This window comes from Dipodomys merriami, unplaced genomic scaffold (assembly GCF_024711535.1).
Source record: "Dipodomys merriami isolate MVZ:Mamm:240054 unplaced genomic scaffold, mDipMer1.0.p SCAF_4, whole genome shotgun sequence".
Lineage (NCBI taxonomy): Eukaryota > Metazoa > Chordata > Mammalia > Rodentia > Heteromyidae > Dipodomys > Dipodomys merriami.
The window spans coordinates 1,257,380-1,284,443 of record NW_027205603.1 but is presented as its reverse complement, the minus strand read 5'-3'; the positions used below and the strand labels follow the sequence as shown (position 1 = coordinate 1,284,443).

The 27,064-nt window shown below is 38.2% G+C and overlaps 1 pseudogene; it reads left to right on the top strand.

The window, feature by feature from the left end:
- The first annotated feature begins 17,411 nt into the window (after positions 1-17,411).
- LOC138806185 (guanine nucleotide-binding protein G(I)/G(S)/G(O) subunit gamma-10 pseudogene) lies at positions 17,412-17,673 on the top strand (annotated as a pseudogene).
- Positions 17,674-27,064: the final 9,391 nt, after the last annotated feature.

The window sequence follows — 27,064 nt, the reverse complement described above, 5'->3', positions numbered from 1 at the left end:
GCCCATGTAATTGTAACCCCTAAGTATGGTATGTTCACAATAAAAATAAAAACAGAAAAAAAGCAGGTATTAATAAACTCTTGCAAAGAATTCAGTGTGAGGACTAGTTGACTATTTTCTATTGGGAATCAGGGAAGGAGTCTGGGAAGAATGTATATAAATGTGGACAAGAGTGTCAAAATATAGGTAGTCTGATAAATATTGACGGGTACCTTGAGGCAAAGGGAAGAGCTTGGGCAATGATCTGAAGACAGGGATAGGCTTTGTTTTCTCAACAGAGATAGAGACAGAGACAGAGACATAGAGAAAGAGACAGAGATTAGAGACAGAGACACAGACACAGACACAGAGAGAGACAGAGATTAAATAGAGTGCACTATTGCTAAAGACGATTAGTGAACCATGACATGAAGCTTTGTAGAAACACAAAACTTCATGAAAAAAAAATTTAATACAAAGTGTATGAGTTTTTTGTTACTTAATTCTAATGAGTAAAAGCAGTGCCACTGTTTTCTTTAGAATTCAAAAGCTATATTTTCATATAAAAACTTTTGTCACCTGGATGATATCACAACATTCTCTTCAGAATAAATTAAACACGTTTTAAAAATGAAACACTAATTTTAAAAGGAATGAGTCATTGTTCTATCAAGAATAGCAGAAGTATGAGTCACAGAAACAAGAGTGGGTCATAATTTATTTCAGACATCATGTTACACTTGATTCATGAAAGTTACAATGTGTGGGTTGCAGCAAGATATTTAGAAATAGTGTCCAGATAGATAGATAGATAGATAGATAGATAGATAGATAGATAGATAGATAGACAGACAGACAGACAGACAGACAGACAGACAGATAGATAGATAGATACATAGATAAATACATAGATAGATACATAGATAGATAGAGAACTGGGGACATGAGTCCAGTCCTGAAGGCATGTTACTTTCTATAAATTGGTATTCATGTCAGAATAGTTGGAGTTGTGACAAATAGACCCTGGTGTGAAATGCTTAAAAATAATAGGCCATTTCTGAAAAATAATAGGTCAATAGAAAGTTATTTCTTAAAATTAATAGAAGCCCATTGAGCAAACTAGAGGGATGGAGTCATGCGCTGTAAGAGTCCTTCTTCAAATGACTTTTCCTGGGGTCTAGGCTGACTGTGGCTCTTCCATCAAAATCTGTCTCAAAAGTCGTCCTGAAGCCTAACATGTCAGACAGGCAGGTAGAAACCCAGCAGGGAGTCCAACACTTCCCATGCATTGTCCTTGGACCTTTGCCTAGAACGTAACCGTGGGGTTTACCTGATGCCAGGGAGGCTAAAAGCTATCTCTGGACTCCAGCCTGGCATTGCAGGAGACAATGACAGTCCTCAGCATAATACCTAGTCACTGTGCCCGTGGAACCATAATCTAAGAGGCAGACGAAGATGAAAACAAATAGGACGTCCTTTTAAATGTCACATCATAAAACAGATTGCTCATGACAAATCTGTTGCATTAATCAACTGGAAATTGTCATCTTCCGTGGCACACTGGTGAGAGATAGACTCCAAAATAAATGCGTTAAGAGGACTGAGAGAGGGGTGCGTGTGACCAAGGTCCACTGTATGCACCTGTGTGCATGTCAGAATGAAAACCCATGCACTACTAGATAGACTAATAAAAAAATGACAGAGAATGTCCCGAAGTAAAAAAGAAAAAAAAGCATGAACAAAGGGAAAAGAAAACATAGTCAAACTGAACACATTCCCTTAAATTTTGGTTATGAAGAACTGAATGTTTTCTTCCAACAAGTCGGCATGTGATTCCAAGTTAAAGGGGAAAAAAATGAAATGACCCTTTAAAGCCAATTTCCTTCAATCCTTCAACTGCCGATTAAAAATCTGGATGAGTAATCTTCTATCACTCAGTTTAATAACCCAGAGGAAAGAACCAACTTTCTCCATGATGCTGCCCTCCTCCTCTAGGCCACCTTTATCAAATATACAAAATGGTATGGTCACAGAAAAATGATACTGCCATTTCCCTGATACTGCTCATCAATTTTGTTTTCCAGATAAACACTATTGGAACTTAATGGAAAGCCACACTTTTTTTCTTTTTTTCAATGACAATGTCTGACAGAAGCCATAAGGTTTTAAACCAAACATACAAATGTGTCATCTAATAGTCCATCAACCAGTCCTTGTCACACTGATAAGCCTTTTATCTCTCTTTTCCAGATTTTTATCTGCAGCTTGGTTTGCATGTTTCTTGTGTCACTGTGGCAACCAACCTAATGGGGATTCTTTATATCCTGTGAAATCAACTCATTTGGGCCTACATGAAACATTTTACTGTCTTGTTTTATATCTCTCTCTATTCACTTTAACATAATAGCTTTTAATTGGATTGTATTTGTGATTAGAGTCAGCAAAGGTGGTATTCTCATAGAGGAGACTGACTACAAGGCAAGCTGTAGATGCTCCATCTGATATATAGATATAGATATATAGATATATAAAAGATGGCTCCGGAAAGTAAAGCTTCTAGAGTCAAATGAGAGCTCATTTTTCTTAAACAGTAAAAGTCCACTAGATTTATTATCAAGACCTGAGGTCCAACTCAAACATCTGGGATACTTTTATGAGCTTTTGAATGCATGTTCTCAAAAGCAGAATACTTCCAAGTAGACACGAAATTACAGGTGAAGAGCTGAGTACTTCTAGAAAAGATGGAGAAAACTCCTCAAAGGGAATCTGAGCTACCTGGGAGATGACAGAGGGATGGTGAAGAGCTGAGTACTTCTAGAAAAGATGGAGAAAACTCCTCAAAGGGAATCTGAGCTACCTGGGAGATGACAGAGGGATGGTGATAATGCCAAGCCCGGAAAACACAAAGCTCCAGAGACACCATCTCAACTAATGGTTGGGCACAGTGACACATGCCTGTTTTCCCCTCTAGAGTAGAATCACATGCCTGGGCTTAGCAGTAAGTGCCTATCATTCCCAGTCACATGGAAGCTCAATTAAGAGGATCACAGGCCAAGACAGCTCAAGAATAAAGGGAGACACTACCTCAAAAACAACCAATGGAAAAAGGGGGCTGAGCTCCCACAGAGTCCCAGTGACAGAGTGCCTGCTGGGTACAAGACTTTTGCACACCATGCTGTGAGCCACGAGTGCTTAGACTCAAATTCTGAAAGCGCTGCTTTCTTTCTGCTCTGCCTGTGGTCCAGAGAAAATAAATACCATGGATTTGATGTCACTGAAGTGTGTGCGACATTATTCTCCCCTGTAAAAAAAATTATAGCAGCTATTAGAAAGAGTTTTCCCTAAGCTTTATTTGTGGTTGTAAACTAAACATACGCTTATAAAAAATGGCCACTTAAAATGTGAATTTTATGAATGTTTACAATAACCAAAGCCAAAAGGATTAACAAGCCTAAGAGGGAGATGATAGGGACAGAACAGTAAATGAATTCAGTGTCTTAAATAATATGAAAAAATCCTCTGTATTTACAAAATATTAATAATAACAAAGCCCATTAGTACAACAGACTGGGGTTTTTATTGTAGACTCTGAACAAAAAAAGTTAGAAAATGTACTATAAAAGAAAGAAGAAGGAAGAGTTAGTCAATGTTACTGCCTCTAGGCTGAATTAAAGTTATCTTTAGTTTCCTGCACACACCAGGGTTCCTTGCTCTTCTCCTCATGGTATCCCTTTTAACTAACTTGCATGAGATTTTTTTTTTTTAAAAAAAACCTTGATATTTCAAAACGATACCATTGGAAATTCATCTTTAGCATCATAGAGCCTCCCTGTATATTAATGGTAAATGGACACACTCCCCAATAACTAACATGGGGTGCTGGTCAGATCCTCTGATCACACATGCTAAATATCTAGAAGTTCTTTGATAAATACTGAGCAGGCAATCTCACCAGGCCCAGGACTTGCTTTTCTGTTATCATTCCATACCCATCCATTCTCTAATGAATCATCCACGACAAGCCAACCACAAAACAAAGCTTACTTAAGCTTCTTCCCGAGTAAATTCCCTACAGCCAGAGTGTAGCAGCAAGGGTGGCTTGTTCTGGTTGTGATGCTGAGGTCTTCTTCACATTCAAAGTAAGATGTCCAATGTTTAAACAACATAATAACAAGCAGGTGTCATTTGTACCCCAACAACCTGCTCATATTGAGGGAAGAAGAAGAGGAACATAATAAATAACCATTTTTGAGTATTCGTTGTATAATTAGCACCAGTGCAAGGACTTCACATATAACCCAAGTGTATTTCATGTGTGCTTAAAATACCCACACTCAACTTGCCTTCAATCTACAGGAAAGGGAATACACCTAGAGCCCTATGTGACTTATGTAAGATTACAACGCTGAACGGTGGCATCCATCTATCCCCAAACCAGGTGTTCAGAGAATTCAGATTAATGGCATCTCACTAAGAAGAGTTGGAGTTTCCCTTCTTTGCCTAGGGTTTTATCATGTCGCGAAGGAGTTAAAGAAGAATCGTAACCCCGAAGATCCCCCAGATAGAATTTGAATCACCAGAGAACCTTTAAGTGGTAGTGAACCCCACATGGCAGTCCATGTTGGTACTTCTTTCAACATTTTACTGTCCACAACTTTAGGCTTGGTGTAAACTAAAAGATAATAGGCTTTTTATATATGCGAGGCTCAAAAACTCTGCACAGTATGTTTTAATTTTATCTATACATTTTAATTTTTTTGAAGGAAAGAAACCTATTGTTTTCATTTCCTGGAGCTCATGTCGATAAATATTATTTTATATGCCACGTAGGCTCAAGTCAATAAGTATTATTTTATATGGCACGTAGGCATTGTGCCTTTGTGTTCCTCTCCTAAGAGTATCCTCCTTTAGTCTCATTGGTTGTGAATGTCTAGAGTCCCGTATGTGTTTTTGAAAAGGTTCTAAAATGTGAAGGATGGGACAGTGCCTCTTGTCACTGCTATTTTAAGAAGGTCTTTTATACCCAAGTCCACCACTACCTTTTCAAAATCCTCTAATAAATGTAGCAAAATGTCAAAAAGATGTCTCTCCTTAACTTCTCCCATCTGACCTGGGAGCCACCCCTTTAAACAGCTCTCCTTCGTAAGCAGTCTCAAGCTTCATTTAGTGGCCATAGGGCTTTGGTATTTTATTTTCTATAAAGATGTCTCCTTCAAGAGAACAGCTTTCCATCAATATTTATATGTCTCTGTATATACATATATATGTATTTTTTAAGCAAGCTGAAAGTTTTCCCTATACTTCTACACTCACTACCCTTAGGCAAAATTTGTTCCCAACTCAATGTCGTCTCTGTTTCTAATAAATTTGTTTTTGCCTTTGGAATGCTATTTTTCATAGAAGAAAGGGAAAAAAATAAGAAAAGCACAAGTACTGACTGCTGGAGGAGGTGCTATCATCCTTAATGCCCTATCTCCAAGATCCATTGGAAGTTTTCTACCATAGGTGTTCAGCTATGCCTATAGTTCTCACATTCCCAGGGATTTTTTAGAGAATCTATCCTATGTAAATTGGATAGACATGAATCTTTTATCCATACTGACATTCATTAAATTAGCAGTGGTAAGGTATTTCATCATGGTATCTCCATGCAGGTATTATTATACAGTTTCATCATATTTACCTCCTCTTTTTTTTTTCTTTTTCCTTTTGTCAATACTGAGGTTTAAACTCAATGTCTGGCCTATATACACATATATGCCTCCAGGCTTGTTTTTCTTTGGTAATTTTTCAGATAGAATCTCCCTTCTCCTCCCTCTCCCCCTCTTATGCCATTTTCCTGTTTTTCCTCACTATGAATTACTTCACATGACACTAGGAGAATCTGTTGTGGTGGTAGCTACCTCTACATGGCAAGAAAGATATGGCCTTTTCCACTAGTCTGACTGGCTACGTTTCCAGTTTATCAAATAAAATAATTATCTGGGGAATGATGGGTGACATTCTTTCAGACAAGCATAAAGTTATATAAGTTTGTTGAGTACCCAATATTTTCCTGGTTCTGTGTTAAGCAGTTTAGCTACATTTTTTTCTCTTTTAATTGTTACAACACTGATGCAAGGGAGGCATCATGAACACAATTTGACAGATGAGAAGGCAAAACTCATATCATTTGTACAAAGCCATTAAGTATCTGAGCCATTTCAAAGAACCTATATTCTCAATCACTACCATTCTGTTTTTCATAAGTCTGCAATACAGTTAAAAGAATAAGACAAAGCTACATGAAAATTTGCCAAGAAGCAAATTTACCAAGAACCGAGTAAATACACACACAAGAACAAAAAAAAAAAACAGCATAAAGAATGAGTTACAATGGAGATATAATATTACCATTACTAAGAAATTTTAAAGTTCAAGAGAAAAAAATATCATTGGAGTCGACTTTTTTAAAAGAGAGCAGATTGAGTTAGTTTCTAGTCTAAAACTTAGAACTGGAAAATCAGAATTGTAGCATTGTACCAAGATCTTAAAGTAATGTGAATTCTTCTGTTTAATACCAAGGTTTATTAAGAAGAAATCACAAGTGCAAGTGACAAATACAATGCTGTTTGCAGAGACTTACTAAACTTTATTAACTTTGACCTTATAGTTTTGTTTCTAGAAATAATTCCCAAGGAAATAAGAAGAAATTCAAAGAAAATAATTATTAGTTGACTCCAAACATTCTGATGAAATACAATGACTGTTACTCTAGTCTACCAGTAACAGCAAAGATGACTTGGAGCTACCTCCCACCCAATACAATTATGTTATTAATGACAAAAGAATATGGTTTCCAGTAAAATACCTAATAATATGGGGATGCTTTAATAGATTATGTGTTTTCATAGGACTTAATATGTTTTCAAGTATATTTAAGGACATTGAAAGATATTACAGACAATGCACAGAAAAAAAAAAACTACCTCCGGGACTTTTTTGGGGGGGGGGGGGTGGGAGTCGGTCATGGCTTGAACTCTGGGCCTGGGTGCTATCCCTGAGCTCTTCAACTACCACTTGTGCCACAGTGCCACTTCGGGTTTTCTAGCAGTTTATTAGAGATAAGAGTCTCACAGACTTTCCTGCCCAGTCTGGCTTTGAACTGTAATCCTCAGATCTCAGCCTCCTGAGTAGCTAGGATTATAGGCATGAGCCACAGGCACCTGATGACTCTGGGACTTTCTGCATCAACTCTTGTGCTTCTCTGAGTGTGATGGGAAGGAAAATTCTGAGAAGAACATAGGCAAAGTAAATTTTTTAAAAGTAGGTCTGTTTTTATTTTGATCCCATTTTAGAATATATATATGTATATATATATATATATATATATATATATATATATGACACCATCTAATTTTTAAGTACAAATTTACTTCTATAGTGGTTATTTCCTAATGGCAGCATTATGTACAATTTTATTTTCTTTTTTATGTGTCTTTACGGTTTTTTAAAATAGGCATGTTTTTCTCTCATAATAAAAATAAAGCAATGACATAAAATAATGATAAAGGCAATTTTCCCCATGTATATTCCAGTCCTTTATTCAATGGTATGAAGAAAACTGAGCTAGGATCCAGACACTTTTAGAGTTTAGTTCCTGTTGGTAGAATTGAAGCCCATGCTATAAACATGGAGCCTAATGATGTTAGATGATAACAGTCAATAAATAAATTCTACTTCTCATTCAGTTGGTCTTGTATTCAGAATCTGGAAAATCCAGGTTAGAGCTTTAAGATTAAATTGCACCAAACCAGGCCATGGGGTAATCATGGTTTTATGTCTGTCAGGACTAGGCAATTCTAGCTGCCAAGACAGAGATCCCTTAGGCAAATTTGCAAGGTAGGTTGAAGAATCATTCATAATTCAGCAAACTACAAGGCATATAGAAAACAGAACTGGAAAAAAATACTACAAGTTTTCAAAACCATATATATATATATATATATATATATATCCATAAATATAGTCATCATGTAGTAGGCATTGAATAAACATGATCAGCCTTTATTTCCCTTCCTTATTTTATTTTAATCATATCTTCAAACACCATGTATCTATCCAACAATTTACAGAAGAGACAAATTGTCAGAAAAAAAAATAGAAAGTGGGCTGGGAAGGTGGCTCAGTGGTAGAGCGCTTGCCTTGCATGAATGAGGCCTCTGGTTCGATTCCTCAGCACCACATAAACAGAAAAAGCCAAAAGTGGCACTGTAGCTAAAGTGGTAGAGCACTAGCCTTGAGCTGAAGAGCTGAGGAACAGTGCCCAGGCCCAGAGTTCAGGCCCCATGACAGACAAAAAAAAAGATTGGGAAAAAAATAGAAGGTGTGTGTATGGCAACTGTAATAATATTGTACCAGAAAGACTGGATTGCAAATGTTTAATTATTTTCTCCTTTGTTTTTATGACCTACTAGGCCACATAATACCAATACCTCTTACGGGACATAATGAAATCATTAATTTGTAAGGGTTGGTATTCATCTTTGGCTAGTGAATACTTTTTTCTCAAGTCAGGAACAAATGTTCAGTTGAGGATACATTTAGAAAGGAGAATGACAAGGGGGTGGAAATCATACAACCATTAGGCCACTTTGAAGTGAGGGTTAGAAGTTTTGCTTCAAAGGAATTTCACTATGCCTTATTCTCCTTTTCATATTCAAATATGGAAGCCAGAATTGAAATCCTGGGATTTTTCAGGTGTCTGCATTTTAAAAGATTTTGTTTATGTTAAGGCTTAGGTCACTGTAATAGGTGTGTTTTAAGAAAAACATTACCTCTCTGTGACCTTTGGGAATTGAAGGTGAAAATTCAGTCACTGGAAAAAGAGACATCCTCTAGTTGTCCTGGGTGAAATCTCTCTGAGTTTAAAGACAATCGTAACATCCGGTGGGTGTCTTCCTATAACAAGAAAAAAAAAATTGAACCAAAAGAATTGAACCACAGCAGGAAACAGGGGATGGGGTGGGGTGGGGGCCAAAGTGGACTCCAATGGACCAAGTCTCTTAACTAGAAAAGCAGGGGTTGGTCAAAAAATAAACATGTTAGGAGAAAATAAATAAACGAGGGACATTTTTATCAAAACAGCCAAATAGTTCCCAGGGATAGCCTAGGAAGGAGGTTCCAACCCCCAACTCTTAAATTGTTATTATAAGCTAAGCACTTTACCTCTAGAGGCAAGAATAGAACCATCCTTGTTATCATATATCAGAATTACAAAGGACATCATCTGTTAATGATCATTTATTCCCAGCTACTTGAAGAAGAATACCCAGTAATTATAGCAAATGTAAGTCAAATAGTAATAGCGGAGTTTACATAGTATAGTCATTATAAGTTATGTCCATGTAGCCGGGACAAGGGTCTTTTATGCTTGGTATTAAATCTGTTCTGCAATTTATTCTTCATACCATTGCTAGGATTGAAGAAAAGAAGCTGGCTGTAGAAAGGAGCCCCGTCTTGCTTTCACACTTCCAATAAGTCATTTGAAGAAAACTGCTCTTTGCATGCCTTGCTAAACCCAATTACCACCAAGACATCGTAAACAAATATTCATTGCATTTACAGCTGCTTCTTTATTGCATGGTACAAAATGTATTGTTAAATTTAAACCATTTAAAAGGACTAAGCGCTCAGATTTCTGCATTCATTTAAAATTTAATTGAAAAAAAAATCAAGCATGTGTTGTCATATTCGCTTATGTAGTGACTGCTACCAAGCGAACAATCATAGAATGCTTCTCAGCTGTGAGCTTTTGCGAAAAACTGGACCAAAATTTGTCATCTCTACATTTGATATTTGCAGCACCGGAATCTATCCATTTGCTTAAGTGCAAAGAGACTAAACGTAAGAGTCACGGTAGATTGAAATGGAGCTTTCAAATGTAATCGCAAGAGCCAGGGAAGGGAGGCGCACATGCCTGTGAGCTCAGCAACATGGGAGGTGGACGTAGGAGAATCTCAAGTCCCAGGGTTACCCAGGCAGCATGTGAGACATTATCAAAAAAACAAAATAAACAGGACAAGGCTAGACACATGGCTTAAGTGGTAGTGTGTTTGCCCATTAGGAGAAGGCCTTAGGTTCAATTCCCAGTACTACCACTACTACTACTGCTGCTGCTGCTGCTACTACTACTACTACTACTACTAATAATAATAATAATGATAACAATAAGTAACCTGAAGAACATTACTCAGGAGAATCAGTCAACAGAAGTCTTTTGAGGGCTCAGTACACACTAGGGAACACGCAATGCCAACGGCACTGTCTTAACCCTGAAGCCAGTAAGTCAACTGTCAATGTGCCATACTTGTAACCTAGAGGAAAAACATAACCTTCACTAACCCAAGGGATGAAAAGAAAAAATTCTCATTATAAGAAAACAATTCTGTTGGACCTTTTGAGTTTGGGGTGCTGCTGATCTCTCTGAGTCTGTTTTAGTGTAGTTTTTAATTAGTAAAGTTTTACCAAGAGAAAGGGCTGCATGCAACATACTTTCAATAACTTTGGCTCTCCTTTATCATTTCATTCTTTGCTCCTTCCTCCCCCATCACACTATCTATGATATTTAAGTTCAATATATATGCTTGATATGCAGGTACACTTACATACATATATTTATGGTATATGTCATATATGTGTGTGTATATATATATATATATCCATATATATCAGAAATCAGTATGAAGGATTTTTTTTAACTAAAAACCAACTTACCACATGGCCTTGCCCTATCACCTTTAGATCCACATCCAAAAAAGTGTAAAACAATGTACATGGCAGCTATCTGCCCACCTCTGCTTATCTCACTCTCCTCTAGGCCTTTAACCAACTTTCAGTGGAATCTCTAGGCACCCAAGAGAATCTCCCCTGAGGCTCTTTTCCCCTTCTAACAGACACTTCTCTATTTCCTCACATGGCAAACAGCACAAGATCACTTAGGCTGGCTGGCAAATTATTTCATCTCCTTCAGGAAGTCTTTTTTTCAAACCCTCCAATCTCCCATTACTCCTCCTCCCCATGTGCTTTGTAATCATTTTTTGGCCTGGTCTCTGAGTGGATCCATACAGTATTTCATTGCAACTCAAGTCTCTTGTTTTTGCTCTAGCATCCTCTGAAAGAGAACAGGTAGCATCCACCACCCTGGCTCAACCTCAGGTTTCTAGAATGTCTCACAGTGGCACAGCAGGATCTATCTCAACAGATGTTTGTCTTATTGATAAATGACCCATGGTCTGGTTTCTCACGAGGCTGCTCAGGGCAAAGCTTTGGGCATGGAGCAGGTAGGGTGAGTTTCCAGGCATGGGCAAAGGTAAGTAGCAGGGTGTGCTGAGAAAGGTCTACCTTGACAAGAGTGTTCATTCAGCCTCAAAAAGCACTTTGTTTTGTTTTTGTTTTTGTTTTTTGTACAATGGCTGTGTTCTAACACTGTGAGTTAGCTTGTTCAAGATTGTGACAAACATGGCCACCTTCTGCTATGCAGCAAATTCCCACAAACTATGGGGCATAAGAAAAGTTGCCTGCATTGTCTCAGGCTTCCTGGGAGTTGTAGACATCCAGGCAAGGCATATCTAGGCCATCCACTCGGGACTTCGTAAGACTATGGTAAAGGTAGACAAAGGTAGCAATCAAAGCCTGGAGCCAGCAGAGACTGTGGGGGAAAGTGTTCCATTTGGGTTCCCTCCTCCCTCCCTTCTATTGCTTGATCTTCAGAATGAGCCCAAGCAGAATATTTCATAATCCATGTAAACACAAGTGGCAACTATCACCTCTGCCATATTATATAGGTTACAAGCAAGTTATGGGTTCCACCCACATGCAAAGAAAGGATAGGATACAAACACATTAACACTAGGCAGAGATATATGAGCTACTTTAAAGCCTGTCTACCATAGCCACTAACAGTCTATGAATTGCACACATTCTTTACTTTGCCTGTTGGAAAAGTATATATTTTTTCTTCTCTTCTTCTTGCTTCTTCCTCTTCCTGCTCCTCCTCCCCCTTCTTCAGCCTCCTCCTCTTTTCCTTCCTCTTCCTCTCTCTCTCCTGTCCTCTCCTCCTCCCTCCCTGTCTCTCTCCTCTCTCCTCTTTTTCTCTCTCCTTTTCCCTCTCTCCCTGTCTTTCCTAACCTCTCTCCTCCTCTTTCCTCTCTTTTCTCCTCTCTCTCTGTATCTTTTGTCTCTGTCTTTCCTCTTGCTCTTTTCTCTCTCTCCCTCTCTGTCTTCCCACTCCTCTGTTTCTGTTTCCTAAGAAAATCCTAAGGAAGGTCTTAATTGACCTACCTAAACTCAGGGATCTATCCCTTAATAAGTCAACTGAAAAGTTCAATGTGAAGTTTCCAATTAATAACGATGATAAAAGAACATAAAAGTTAAAGGTGTTCTCCAGGAAATACAGGCTCAAGGTATAAGTTTGTGAGTCACAGTTCTTCCCAAACCAGATTTCACTGACCTAAGGAACCTGACGCATTCATTCCACTGTTTTGTGTATCTTTTGGCTCTGGAGAGATCCTTGTCTCTACTATTTCCATCAGATTGAGGGAAGAAATAAAGAAACCTCCTTCTATCCACAAACCACCACAGGTCCGTCCATCTTTAGTCTTGGGATGCAGAACTAAACATTTTAGCGCTAACAAAATCTAAAATGTTTATTACATAGCAAATTAAAATATTGTGTCTGGGAGGTATGTCTCAGGATGCATTTGTTCACATGTGTGGAAAAGTATACAATGGAAAAACATAAACTCACTCTCTTTTTAATGAACTTGCTCTCTATTACAAGGTTGTACAACAGCAATAGAAAAATGGGATCACAAAAATTCTTAGTTCTTTTTGCTCTATGAGCTGTAAATGGTAATATGAAAATACAGAGGAAAAAAAGATCTAGTATTGTTTCCCTCCTAGGCTTACACAGCATTACATAAAATAACACTAGAAAGTCAATAATCAGGGGAGGAAAGGGTAATGAAAACAGAAGCTCATCACGCAACAACCAAGTTTTTAAAAAACGACAAAACTTTACTTCTGTATCTGGGAGCAATACTAAGAAAAATGGTACTATAATCTTCACCTTTTAATATATTTTCTAAGTTAATAATACTTGTTTTTAGAAATCCAAGTCTACCACTGACTTTTTTTTTCCCTCACAATAACATGTTCAATTTTTACACTTGACATATGAGAGACACTAAAATAAAAGCCCACTGAGCTTCCCAAGGCTAAATTCCCATCCTGGACTATTCAAAATTCAGCTCACATTTACTCATTTCTTTTAGGGAGGTATAAAATATTTATCTATGTGCTGTAAACTTCACGAAATGCTATAATAAATAAGCCAAGTGAAGAACTTCCAGTCATGCTGTTTTTGTGGGTGTGGCACATTCAACCGGGAAAGTAAGTTGTCCAATAAAAACAGAAACATAAATTCGTTCTAGAGTAAGCTATGATATCTTCAGGGAAAGAGAAAAAAATACTGATGGATGGAGCCTCAGATTAAGGAGGTGGGCTTAAAGGTTATGAGCATGTCTTCTGTCAACTAACCTTCAAAAAAGTCACTTTTCTGGATATCCATTTCATATATATTTGCCAAACCAGGGGCAGGTGTGAGGGCAACCTCTCACTGGAATGGCCAGTCTGAGATCAAGCTAGACTTCCTGGAACCAGGATCTCAAATATTAGCTTGATTGGCCCAACCTTTAAGGATTCCACTGCCCTGTGGTTGAGAGTATGTTTCCTTAATGTGATTCTTTTTTGTCAGTTGTGGGACTTTGAACTCAGGCCCTGAGCTCTTTTGCTCAAGTCTAGTGCTCTATCACTTTGAGCTAGAGCTCTACTTCTGGTTTTTGAGTGATCAATTGGAGATATTTGTCTCAGGGGGACTTTTCTGCTCAGGCTGGCTTCAAACTGCAGTCCACAGATCTCAGCCTCCTGAGTAGCTAGGATTACAGGTGTGAGCCACCGGTGCCCAGCTTGTTAATGAGATTTTTAAGGAAGAATTCATCTTCTGAATATGGTTATTCCTGTGAGAATTTATCCTTATTGATTTAAGCATCTTTTTGATATGTAGAGACTTACATATTTGTAGCATTAGTGCACCATTAAAAAAAAAGTCATTGGAGAAATTCTCTGATTTGTATAATATGAAAGCTCTGGATTTGTAGGTTTCCAGGAGATAGAGTCACAAGGTGTTTTTGCTGACTTTTGGCTCATGAAAACTTTAATTTTTCCCTAAGCTCCAGTCCCTCAAATTCTCTGAAGCTGAGAACAGACACTTCTCCAAACAGGGTAAACCAGTGTGGTGTGAATGCCCCAGCCAGCTTCTAAAGATGAGGCAGAGAAACCTGGTCGTGGGCAAAGTGTGTCGTTCTCTGCAGAAGTCTGGGGGAATCCAAATGACTCAGATTTGAAAATCATTTTAGCACTCTTGATCCTTAAAGGTTGGGCCAATCAAGACAATTTTGCATGAAATAGTACCTATCAGCTGCAAGGATTATCTGAGATCATGACTATAATGTTCCTAAGACAGAACTAATCTCAGTAAGATTAACTGCTAATTACTACTACATTATTTTACTAGAACCTTTTTTGTTTTCATCTCATGTCATCCCCAGAGCAACCCAAATGAAGCAAACACATTCTGAAATGATCAGCCAAGTGCATAAAGTCTTGTGGCTCGTGAGAGATTCCAGATTGCCTCTAGTCAGAAACCTAGTAGGTGGCTTTTGAGTCTGGGTCATAGTTGTTTCCTTGAAGGCCAAAGAATTTATTACTCCAAAGAAAGAAGAAAATTAATTCTATTCTATGGACCTTCAGATAGACTCTTATGAAAATAAGCCTAATATTTAGATTTAGAAAACACTCTGATGATTCAGAAACACTCTAATGGAGAAATGAGGTGCTTTCCAATCTTTAACACTGCCCTGCTTAACTAAAACATTTAGTTAAGTATTCATTCATTAAACAATTGTTCAATACCTACTAGTCACTCAACAGCAGGCTCTGTGCAGATATAATCTATCAGACAAGGTAATATTGATGGTATTGATACTGATTGAATTTTAAACGGATGCAGAATGAGAGCAGATTCAAGGAAAAAATGAAATGAAACTCAGGTAGAAAGCAGAGTGTCAGTTCAGCTTGAGAGATGAGTATTGTCTAACAAATTCATGGACAAGTTGGAGAGGAAAAATTCAAAATCCAGGCTGGAATCCTCGTATTAACATTAAGTATTAACAAAAAAAGTCATGGACAGAAAACATCTCCATAAAGTCAGATTCAACAAACTGACACTGCTATATCCTAAAAAATATGTCCCCCAAATGATCACCCTACTAGAGAGATCACTCTACTAGCTAGACAAGGACCAACTTGCTACAGAATTAGGAGTCTGTTCTGCACAGACATCTTAAATGCATATGGATTGCTTATATTTGGGAGCAGGGAGTCAGTACTTTGCTCTGGGATGGTCATAAGTAAGGCATCTAGGTTCAAGTAAATGGCTTCCCATTCTTTAGCTCTATTTTGATTTAGCACAATAGTTATTATAATGAGACAAAGTGAGGAGGAGTCAGTTGTCTATCAGTCATAATAACAAGCTCTTAGTCATAATAATCTATTCGTCATAATAACAAAGCTCAGGGCTCCCCTCTCTAATTCTATCCTTCCGTGTTCTCAGTTCCCAGCAGCTGGAGTTGCTATAAACTCTGAACTCTGTTTTTTTTTTTCAAGGAAAAATGTATGTTAATTTTCAAAAAAAGTGTGTTAATTTTTTTAATATTGAAAAATGGAATTTTATTGGTTTTGATATTGTCAAGGTGATGTACAGAGAGGTAACAGTTACATAGGTAAGGTAATGAGTACATTTCTTGTCAAACTGATCAGAACTTCAGCATAGCATAGCCTAGGACCTACCAGCAGTCTCAAAGATATCAAAACAAGAAACTGACCATCTAGTTTCCTTCTCCCAGAATCTGCTTTGACTAGCTCCTGAATTTGTCTGTTTGGGGCCTTTTTCTAGTCTTCTCTGTTTTTGTTATTGTCGCTTGCTTTGTTGGGATGGGGTTTTTTTCCCTTTTTTTTTTGGAGTACTAGGGTTTACACTCAGGGACTCTTGCATGGTTGGTGGGCACTCTACCACCTGAGCCATGCCTCTAGTCCAGCTTTTTGTTAGTTATTTTAGAAATTGAGTCTTATGGACTTTTCTAACCAGGCTGACTCCAAATTGTTTGGAGTCCTGAGTTGGTAGTATTACAGGCATGAGGCACCAGCCCCTGGCTAGTTCTTTTGTTTCTATGTCATGTTTGAAATACATGCAGTGATGTGTAAATCGGTTAATCCAGTCAGCAATAACAATACTTAGCTAGAAATAAAATTGAAACTCCAGACGAAGTATGACATTCAAAACTGCACTATTAGAATCACTTTGTAATATGTCTAAATTATCGAAGCAAAGATGCCTTCAGTATCAACTTCATTTTTACTGAAAAGGAAAATTCCTTGCCTACTGCAAGAGTTTCCATCTAAAGTTGATGGAGTTTCAAAAACCAGGAACTAATTTTGCCATTTCAGATTGATCTGTTTTTGAAGCCCATCGTCAATAACTTTAGATACTATAATAATCTAACTATTTGGAATAAACTAAAGGAGAGCTCATAAGCAAATAAATAACCCAACTATTGTTGAATTAGGTAACAATCATTAAATAACTGACAATTCAACGGTCTTGAAAGAATCATAATCTCCTTACAACTGTCTTGCAAAGATAAACCAGTGGCAGCAACTTCATATACTTACTCAGCATATAAGTAAAGACATTAGCTACTCAGATGCACTCATCAGTGAAGAGGAGATTAAAAATAAAGTAGGTGTTCAAGGAATACTGCATCATCTACGAGGGACATGAACTTGGGGTTTGGGAGACAGGTGTTGAACAGAGGAAGTAAAAGAAATGATCAGGGAAGAATGCCCAACGACTCTTTCATTCCTAGTTTCAGAATTCCCATTTAGCATTCAACGCCTGCAAAATTAGTATGACAGCATCTGGAAGCTTAACAGGTCAAGCTGATAGAAACCATGATCTGATGAATAAAATTGTGTCTCTTTGGTGAAACAAACCTATAGTTAAAATAATTCGTGTTGTTCTTTAGCACTCAGAAAGTCCTAATATAATAGAATACATTATTTACTACACCCAATTTTTACTCGATTCTTGTATTTGTCATAGAAATAGATGGATGACCACAAGAAAGATATGCCAGTATTGTTTACACATAGGGGAAACAGAATGACCAATTTTTACCTCTTAGCTAACAAGAAATATCATTTGAAAAACAAACCTTAAAATTTAAACTTAATAGGATCCCCCCACAGCCCTCGGATCCCCCACGGCCGCCTCCATGTCCTCCGGGGCCAGCGTGAGCACCCTGCAGCACCTGGTGGATGTCATGGAGCGGATCAAGGTCTCCCAGGCAGCTGCAGATCTTCAACAGTACTGCATTCAGAATGCCTGCAAGGATGCCCTGCTGGTGGGTGTTCCAGCAGGAAGCAATCCCTTCCGGGAACCCAGGTCCTGTGCTTTGGTTTTTAAAGACTGTTTCATTGAGGAATGCCTTTGAGTACAAAGTGATGAATGCCTCCAAGTCTCAAGAAAACACTTTTTTGTAGCCAAATGACTATTAGATATTTCAGATCTTTTCTGTGGCCTGGTCATATAGCTAGAGGTATACAGAAATTAATGATTTTCTATTCAAATAAGGTAACTGAGTGAAGAAGTACAGTACTAAATAATGACCTAGTTCTATTGCTGAAGTACTTTTGTATTAAGACAAACAACCACCCTTACCACCAAATATTCCAAAATACACCTTTCATAAGTGAAGTTCTGGTTTTGCTATATCTGGAATATTATGTATGTTTTATTTACTGGATGTTTACATTTAGGAAGGAAAACATTTTTGTTTATTAAAACTGAGTATTTGTAATGTGTTCCTTAGACTTTTATACTACAATAAAATTTGTTCTTTTCTCATGAATTTACAGTTACTAAATGAAGGTAAAGTATAAAATTCAGGAGGATAAATAGGTTTTACTAATCAAAAGATGTCTTTCTTTTTTTTCTTTTTACATGAGAAGACCTTCATTTTTAATGAGAATGTAATTTGGTTTAAACATTAAACTTGGGAGATGTATCTTAGTAAACTTGAAAAGATTATTGTTAATGATGTGTATTAGTTTCCCCATCTTGTACATGAAGATTTGATTTTTTTCTTCTTAAGTTCTTTTATAGTTGTGGTACCTTTAAAAAAAACGAAAACTACTTGGTTTTAAAAAAATGTTTAAATTGTGACCTACAAACAGAACATCGCAAATGGTTAAAAACAAAGTAATGTGAAAATACTATAACCTAAAAGAATTCTTAATGTCACATGGATGATGTGCCTTTCAGTTAGTTTTGGGATACTTTTAGAAGACTGTTTGTAATAATCTTTGACAAGCTTGGAAATAAAATTTCTGCTTAATTCATCATTTTCTATGGCAGTAATATTTTGTGATTTAATTTGCATTTTAAGGTTACGTGGATTTCCATTTGCTTGTGAGTTTGAGTGCTGAACATGGTGATGTTTTGGTATTGTAGAATTTTATAAATATCCTGAAATGTAGATATATGGTTTCAGTTGTTGGCAATTATTGGCTCTTTGAAATAAATAAGTGGAAATATAAGAAAAAAATTTAAACTTAATACATCCAATAAAAATATGGAAAGTCAAACTTTATAAAGGTAAAACTGGATTGCTGGCTAGCAAACAGATAGTGAGCAGATTATGGACATTAATATGCCCATAAAAAGAATATGTGGACAAGAATCTTACTTAGCAAAACAAACAGTCATAAAAGTAAGCTTTGGCCACTCCCACTTGAGCAGATTGAGGTTTTAAGCAAAGAAAAGACAAGATTTCATTTCAGGAAGGATTGCATTTCAAAGATCACTTGGAAAGCTATAGCCATAAGCCCTAAGACCATTCTGCCATCACACATTTCCCTACTGTAGAGATGAATGAGGAAATTCCCATTCGCTCTTTTCTTTGTTCATTTGACAGCTCTGTACTGAGGGTCAACAAAATGCCAGGCACTGAGAAAGGCCTTGGTAATATGACAATAGGTGAGTGAGCTAAGTACGCCAATCAGTCCTTTGTCCTGACAGAAATTAGCAGTGATTGAATATCCACACACATGGGAAAAAATGAAGAATAGTAGCAATTTCTGTGGAGAAAACATTTAGGAGATTTTTCTAAAACTATTTAAAATTGTTATTATAAAAGTGATGTACAGAGGGGTTACAGTTACATAGACCAGGTAAACAGTGCATTGCTCTTTAGACAATGTCACCCCTTTCTTCATGTCTCCTAGTTTTTCCCTTCCATCCCCCTCCCAAATTGTATAGTTTATTTTCAACATAGGGTCTGATGAATACCACTACTACATAAGAAATTATTTTTGGAAGGGGCTGGGGTTTAGCAAGGCCCTGGGTTCGGTCCTCAGCTTTGGAAAAAAAAAAAAAAAGAAAGAAATTATTTTTGGAAATATGAAGAAATGTTTTCAAGATTTGCTGGGGAAACATATCCTATGCTCATACATTGCAAATAGAATGTGTGTATATGTGTATGTGAGAGAGAGGGGGGAGAGAGAGAGAAAGAGAGGGGAGAAGATGGAGAGAGAGCAAGAGAGAGGCAAACACATATAGAATGGAACTTTGTCCTATATAAGGTAGATCTCTTGGTTTCAAAACAAATCCTGCTCTTGGACCAGCTGGTTCATAGTTCACTGATGAAAGTTGTTCAGCATTTGGTCCTTTGCCCTGACCATCATTTAACATTTCTCCCCCATGAGGAACTTCTGGAACCCAAGCTCAGCTTCTCTAGTTATGCTCACCCCGATCTGGATACCATAAGAGTGAAATTCCACAGGGAAAGAACCCATCACAAGGTATTTCCCCCACAGTGGTTTGCTTCTCTGCATACATACTGCTACCTGTGTTATAAACACTAAAGGAAGAGAAGCCTACTATACATGGAGAATGATTAGAAACAATATCTTCCCCAAAATAAAATCATTTTTGTGCCAGGTGTGGAATTTTGATACTGAAATGATTCCCTGCAAAACTCAAAATAGGAAGGCACCCTATTATGTTTCTAAAAAAAGAAGAGACAATCCGTCTAGATCCACTGAAATCTCATGCATGACAATTTTCATTTCAAACATGCTTTGAAAGCATGATGTAACTCTGACAAGTCAGACTTTGTAACTTGGCAGATGTAAAGTGTTTGCAAGTGTGTTTGTGTATGCGTTGGGTGTAAACTGTTGGTGTGCTGGAAGACTTCTTGAAAGGGATTTTTTTTAATAAGTCTCATCTTGTATGTCTCAAGTGGCTGTTAAAAATACAGTTATTGGCAACTATTTTTCCTTGTGTTAGAGAAGGATTAGCTTAATCCCGGTGAAATATCTTAACACTTCACTATGTTCAGCTTTGTACAACTAAAACTTTTATTGTAAACAATGTTAAAATAGCTGCATGTATTTTAAGTAATTCAAATTTTTTACTCTTCATTGGTTATGTTTCTGCTGCTTGTGAAAACCACATCTCTCTCCTCAATAAAAAGAAATTGTTTACTGTGATACCCACAACTGAGTTGACTTAATTTTAGCTTGTTTCTGTGAGTTTCTTTTCTCTATAAAATGGTAGAAACTTCTGTTTTATTTTTTGGTGGAGAGGGGGCAGTCCTGGGGCTTGAATTCAGGGCCTGGGTGATGTCCCTGTACTTTTTGCTCTAGGCTGGCACTCTACCATTTGAGCCACAGCTCTATCCCTGGAATATTTTGGTGATTCAATGAAGATGAGTCTTACAGACTTTCCCACACAGGCTAACTTTAAACAACAATCCTCAGATTTCAGCCTCCTAAGTAGTTAGGATTACAGGCATGAGCCACTGGCACCTGGCCCGTGTTTTCAATGCAGCATGATATAACTAGCTGAAGAACAATCTCATCTTTAGTAACGTGTGTAATTTATAAAATTATTTTCTATCTTTTTCAAATATAACCCTATTTAGATCTATAATACTCATCATCACTGTACAGTTGTTCTTTTTCAATTATAATTTTCACTTATGACATTTTCTCAGTCATCTCAACATTCTGGGCCAATCCAAAGCTCTATTAAAGAGGCAAAATGCATCCTAGTGTCTCATGGATATTTACATCTTCTTTTGTTTAATACTCTATCATGTCCCCTGTTCATCCTTCTTTGATTGTTAAATATCCACTGTCTTTTCATTAAAAAAAATCATGAACCAATCTATCTCTGTCACTAATAGAGCAATTTGAATTTAGGTAACTGTAGTCCCTCTCACTGAAGTATGTGTTTTTTAAACTTTGAAATGAAAGAGTGTATACTTCCGTACGAGTCTGAGATCTGAGAATCACAATTCATGGCTATTCTGGGTAAACAGTTAGATCTTCATCTTAACAAGTAAATCAGGGTGTCATAGGGCACTTTTGATATCCTAGCTCTGTGGGAGGCATAGAAAGAAAGATTGCCACCTGAGGCTGAGGGTGGGGTGTGGTGGACAGACCTTATTTACAAACAACAGTAACTACGGCCAAAGATATCTAGAGTGATTCACCTGCCTAAGAAGAAGGGGGACCTGAACTCAAACTCCAGTTCCACCACCAGCACTGCTACCGAAGTGAAGTCTGTTTCTCAGACAATATGAATTTGGTAATTCTATGAGTGATGTAGAAGCCCCAGAGGTCACAATGCTGGTTCATTGGTCAGAAAGAGTTCCTATCCTCGGTGCAGAGACAAGAGAAGTGAACACATGTGGGGAATGTGGCTGCACCCTGAGCACTTATTACCTTATCTTTGGGGTTACCCTGGACTAGCTCCTTCCTACACACAAGACACCCAGAATACCTCCCCCAGACAAGCGTACCCCCAGTCCTGACCATACACAGGGCCCAAGGCAAAGTCCGGACCATCACCAGGGAAGTCTTCATCCAATCCCAAATGCATCCGTCTTGATTTGTAAATGGATGAGCCAGAACATACACATTTTTCCCACCGATGCCCACAAACCAGCCTAGAAAAGAACAGGGTCACCACAGCAGATCTTCCCACTGAGAAAGGAGGAAAGGAGGCAATGGTAGGGCTGGTCCAAATGACCAGTGACTGGCCATGCTGCTTCCCCTCTCCCTCTTCCCTTCCCTTCCCCCTGCCTCCTCTTCCTCCTATTTCTCCCTCTTCCCCCTCCCTCTCCTCCTCCTCCTAGAGAAGCATCTCCATTAAGTCTTCGTTCCCAGGCTCCGCCCAGACTCTGGAAGCTTCCTTCCCATCTATTCTCTGCATGATCTGAGCACAGATGATGTCTGTGAGACAAGAATGGTTAGCTTCTTCCGTCTGCTTCCAGTCTATAGGATTTTGAGGCACAAGGGTTGTTTTACATTTCCTGAGGAGATGTTTCCTTGACGGCTCATTTCTCTGCCCAGCCTCCTAGCCGATCTTCTTGGATTTCAAAGCATTGGGACTATGGCACAGAGTATGTGGTACACAGCCACAAGCCACCACAGTGAAGTGGACAGTCATCCTTACCATGGGCCTCAGATGAAAGCACTGGCCACTTCTGAAACACAGAAAAGACAGGGAGAAATATGTTGAACGTTTTTCCTGGAGTACCTCAAAGTATTGCCATGTTAGGTCATTCTGACCTTGCCCAAAATAATGAGAGTGGTATTTCTGTGTACCCATTTGGTATGGCAGAAATAAATACCAAGGCAGAGACAATGGAAAATTAAAGCTGGATTCTTGCCAAAAATTCAAGACTACTTGCATGTCAGATGAGCTATTGAGGTTCGTATAACCAACTCTACAACCATTAAGCTTTATAATAGTTTGTGTATACATTAATCATGGACGTGTATTTTTGCATACAGGTACCTGTGACTGGACTTCGGGACTCACTATGAAAGACGGGATACTATTTACTTGTTACTTTTAAATAGTATTGTCTTCTGACTATGCAAAGCACAGCATTATTGTTGTATACTATTTTCTTCTTGCTTCTCCCTATGGCCTGGCCCACACTGGATCTGGTGAATATGGCCTGTATCTTCTTGCTGTGATTTCTCCCCATTCTTTTCACACAACCCAGGCTGTGGGACGGCCGTTTCCAGGTCACAGTCAAAAAGCATAGCCAAGCCTTTTAGTCATGTCTAATTCCGCGTGTCACGTGGGCCAGCTTTCCTTAGAGTATAATTTTGTTTTCAAAATGAATTCCATTAAGAACACCTAAGAAACACTTGAGGTCATGTCCCACCAGCACTGTGAAGGATTCAGTTACATCTCTGAATTCCCTAAATGAAACCACTGCTTGCTTTCAGAGAATTTCCCAGTCATACAGTCCCTCGAACCAGTGTTCGCCCCCAACCCCCGCCCGGCTTCCCTCTCTTTCCTGTCAACTCTTTCCTCTTCCTTCTCCTTGGTTTGAAATTTGAGTTGAAACTGAAAAAAATCTCAAAACATGTCCAGATGTACATAGTCTTGTCCTCAGCACTCATTCACACATACGTGGTGGCAGGAAGGAAATCCAGAGGGCAGTGTGGTATTCATCTGTACACATAATGTAAGAGGGCTTAAGAAGTATGCATGGGGCCCTGGGTTCGATTCCTCAGCACCACATAAGCAGAAAAAGCTGGAAGTGGTGCTGTGGTCCAAATGGTAGAGCGCTAGCCTTGAGCTGAGGAGTTCAGGGACAGGGCCCAGGCCAATAGTTAGGCCCCACGATGGACCAAAAAAAAAAAAATGTATGCTCTATCCAGCTATAGAAATATAAGGGTGCTTTTTCTTTGTTTGGTCATTTTTTGTTGTTCCTGGTGGGAGGTATTATTGGTTGTTTGCTTGTTTGTTGGCTCAGGGGCTCCCGGGTTATTTTAGGTTTCCTGCTATTGCTGGGATGACAGGCATATGGCACCACATCCAGCTTCTTCCACTGAAATGGAGTCTTGAGGACCTTTTCTGCCCAGGCCTGACTAGAATAGTGATCCTTCATCTCAGCCTCCCACATAGAAATGGCAGGTGTATTTCACTGTGCCTACTATGGATTGAGGGGGAAAGGGTTCTCATATCAAAACCTTGTCTTCTGGTGCTGGCCTTGAACTGCTGTTGTCTCAGCTTCTCAGGCCTGAGCCGAGAGCTCATCAATAGAAATAGTTAAATGCTAAGTCTGGCTTACTAGGGCATACCTGTAATCCAAGCTACTGGAAAAGTCCAGTTCTAGGCAGCAAAAGCATGAGATCCTATCTGAAAAAATAAAGTAGCAAAAACAAGAGCAAGAGATCTGGCTCAAGTGATAAAGCACTTGCCTAATAATCCCAAGATCTTGAGTTCAAACTCTAGTCTGAAAAATTAATGTCATTAACGATGATTTTTCAAAGACATATTAGTGTCAGTTTTACAGTTTTAAGTGATTGTGCAATGGAAACAGTTGCCTCCAGCAGAACTGAGTAGAAAAGAGGCCCCTGTGTTCTTCTAATGAGTCTATATAATGAGCATTCTAGGAGGTCATATTCTTTTTTTTTTTCAGCTTGTACTACTCTTCCTGCTTGGTTCAGAATTGAGAGGCTAGTTGAATAAGAGGAAATGAGTAGGCATGTTTGTTTGGGTTTTTGTTTTTGTTTTTTCATTTTCCTCAAGCCCCAAGCTGCTTTGAGCAAGCACTGGATAGTGGCCTTTCTTCTGACTGCAGTCAGGCCACTGGTCTCCCATTGGACTCTTTTTCCATTGTAGCTTCTCATGCCTCAGAAATGTGCATATTTTTCTCTCTAAGAGAGTGGAGATTGAGTTGAGTCCAAGGTGCACTTGCAGAACTGATCGGCAAGGTTTCACTGGATTCTGGGATTTGGGATGGGAAGGAGTCAGGCCTGAAACCTAATGTCAGTGAAAAGCAAGGGGCCATTTACTTTCTGGTTTTGTGTATTTATACAAAATTCAAGGCCGAGCCCACCCCAGAGAGCTACCTGCTGCTTCTCTGAGAGAGTGCTCTCTTGATCCCGAACTGCTCACTGATTTATAGATGAATTTTCAGAGGAGAGCTCTGGACATGGAAGGCTCTTCTCCTTGAGGAAAACTGTCTATTAGAGGCCTGTACAACCTAGAAGAGATCTACAAAATACAACAAGCTCAATCAGAGCCAGAAATTAGTGCCAGAAAAGCAAGCAGAAAGTTCTGTTTGTATATTGGTCACTCGTTCAGATTATTTCCAGTTATTACTTTTGAACACAACAGGTAAAGTTCATGCTGATTAACAATCCTGTGTGATGTTGGCTTTGAGATCTTTTCTTTAGCACATTTGTATGTGCTGCCTGTGAAATGCTGACTTCCTTCTCTTTGGAGAATTTTACTTCTCTCCTTTTAAATTAATGGTATTTTTAAGTGAATGATTCAAAGGTGCTTGCTTATCCAGGGGCCTTCTTTTATTTTTCCTATATAACATACTGTATATATGTTCACATAAAGAAGCTTTGATAAAATACTTTACAAATTCTCCAATTAAGTAATCATAGTGAACATATACCTTATTTTTTGCACAGTTAGATGTCTAGTTAAAAAGTTCATTCTTTTATGTTAATATATGTCAAAAAAAGACCTGCTGAATAGATGTGTAAATAGAAAATGTCCCCATTATCCTTTCCTCAGTCAAGAGGCTTTCAATGACCAAAATAAAATCACAGTAATTAACCTAAGTCTATACATCAAGTCCAAATAGATACCAAGTAAATTGCTTAGCATTTGACGGGACAAGTAATCACTGTTATTTTTTCAACCATAATGACCATAATTCAAATCAGGTTCACTGCCTGTTATTCAATGATACTAATGTAAAAATTTGGACTTTTATGAAAGAAAGTTCTAAGAAGCCTGCTTTTCTTTTGAAAAGTAATAGAGGAACAGGATTTCACTATGCTTAAAAAGTGTTTTCTACTTTATAGTTTATTCCTGGGGTCAGATAAAGGAATAATTGTCAGCATCCGTTTCTTTCTCTGGGATTGGGGAGGTGATGAGGGAGAAATTCCAGTGTAAGTTAGTATAGGATTTATTTCTATTTCCATAGAAATTACAATAATATCTGCAGTGTTGAGAGAAAGAACATAGAGAAGAGAGGTATCCATATTTATACTTAATATTACTATCATTCCCAAAATCCCTTACAAATAATCCCAGGATATTTTTGGTGCCAGCTATTACAAATAATCTATGACTCATGAATATTTTCAATCTGAAAAAGTTTCACCATTAAAAAAACACTTACCAAGGAGAACCTATTATTTTTCAAAAGGATGTTATGTGTAGTCCCCAACCATGAAAAAAGTTACATATGTAATTTATTTTTGTACAGAAGAAAGTTTGACAAGCTTAAGCAATTTTCATGCAACTTTACAAAGATCAGATCTGAGTTGATATGTCTCACAGGATGGTCTTGCCACTATAGACGAGTTATTAAAACTCAGACTTGTGTGTTCAAAAGGATTTTTGTGAGGATTAACTTATTTAGGATAAATTAGTACAGGTGAAATACTTAGCAGAGTCTGGTGTAGGGAAATTTGCTGCTTCACTTTTTCATATTATGTAGTGATCACTTGGAACAGCATGGGGAATTTATTCTACCAAGTCCACTTCAGTTTGCATCTCTGTAGACCTCACAATGATGCTGGATCCTCTTGAGCTCAGTGCACACAATATATAATTCAGAAAACATTGACTCGAACAGCTGAAACTCTATGAACACACAACTTATGCTTGTCCCACAGACATAAGCAAAATTCACCACCATCTCCCATTTGTCAGATGAAGCTCTGGGAATGCCATTCAACACCATGTCCTGGGAAAGTCAAGTCCTATTCGTAAGCCAGGGTTGCACCCTTTTGACTATGCATGCAGACTTAGTATTTCTCTGTAGGTGCACCCTTATCTAATTTGCATAACCTGGGGATGATGACC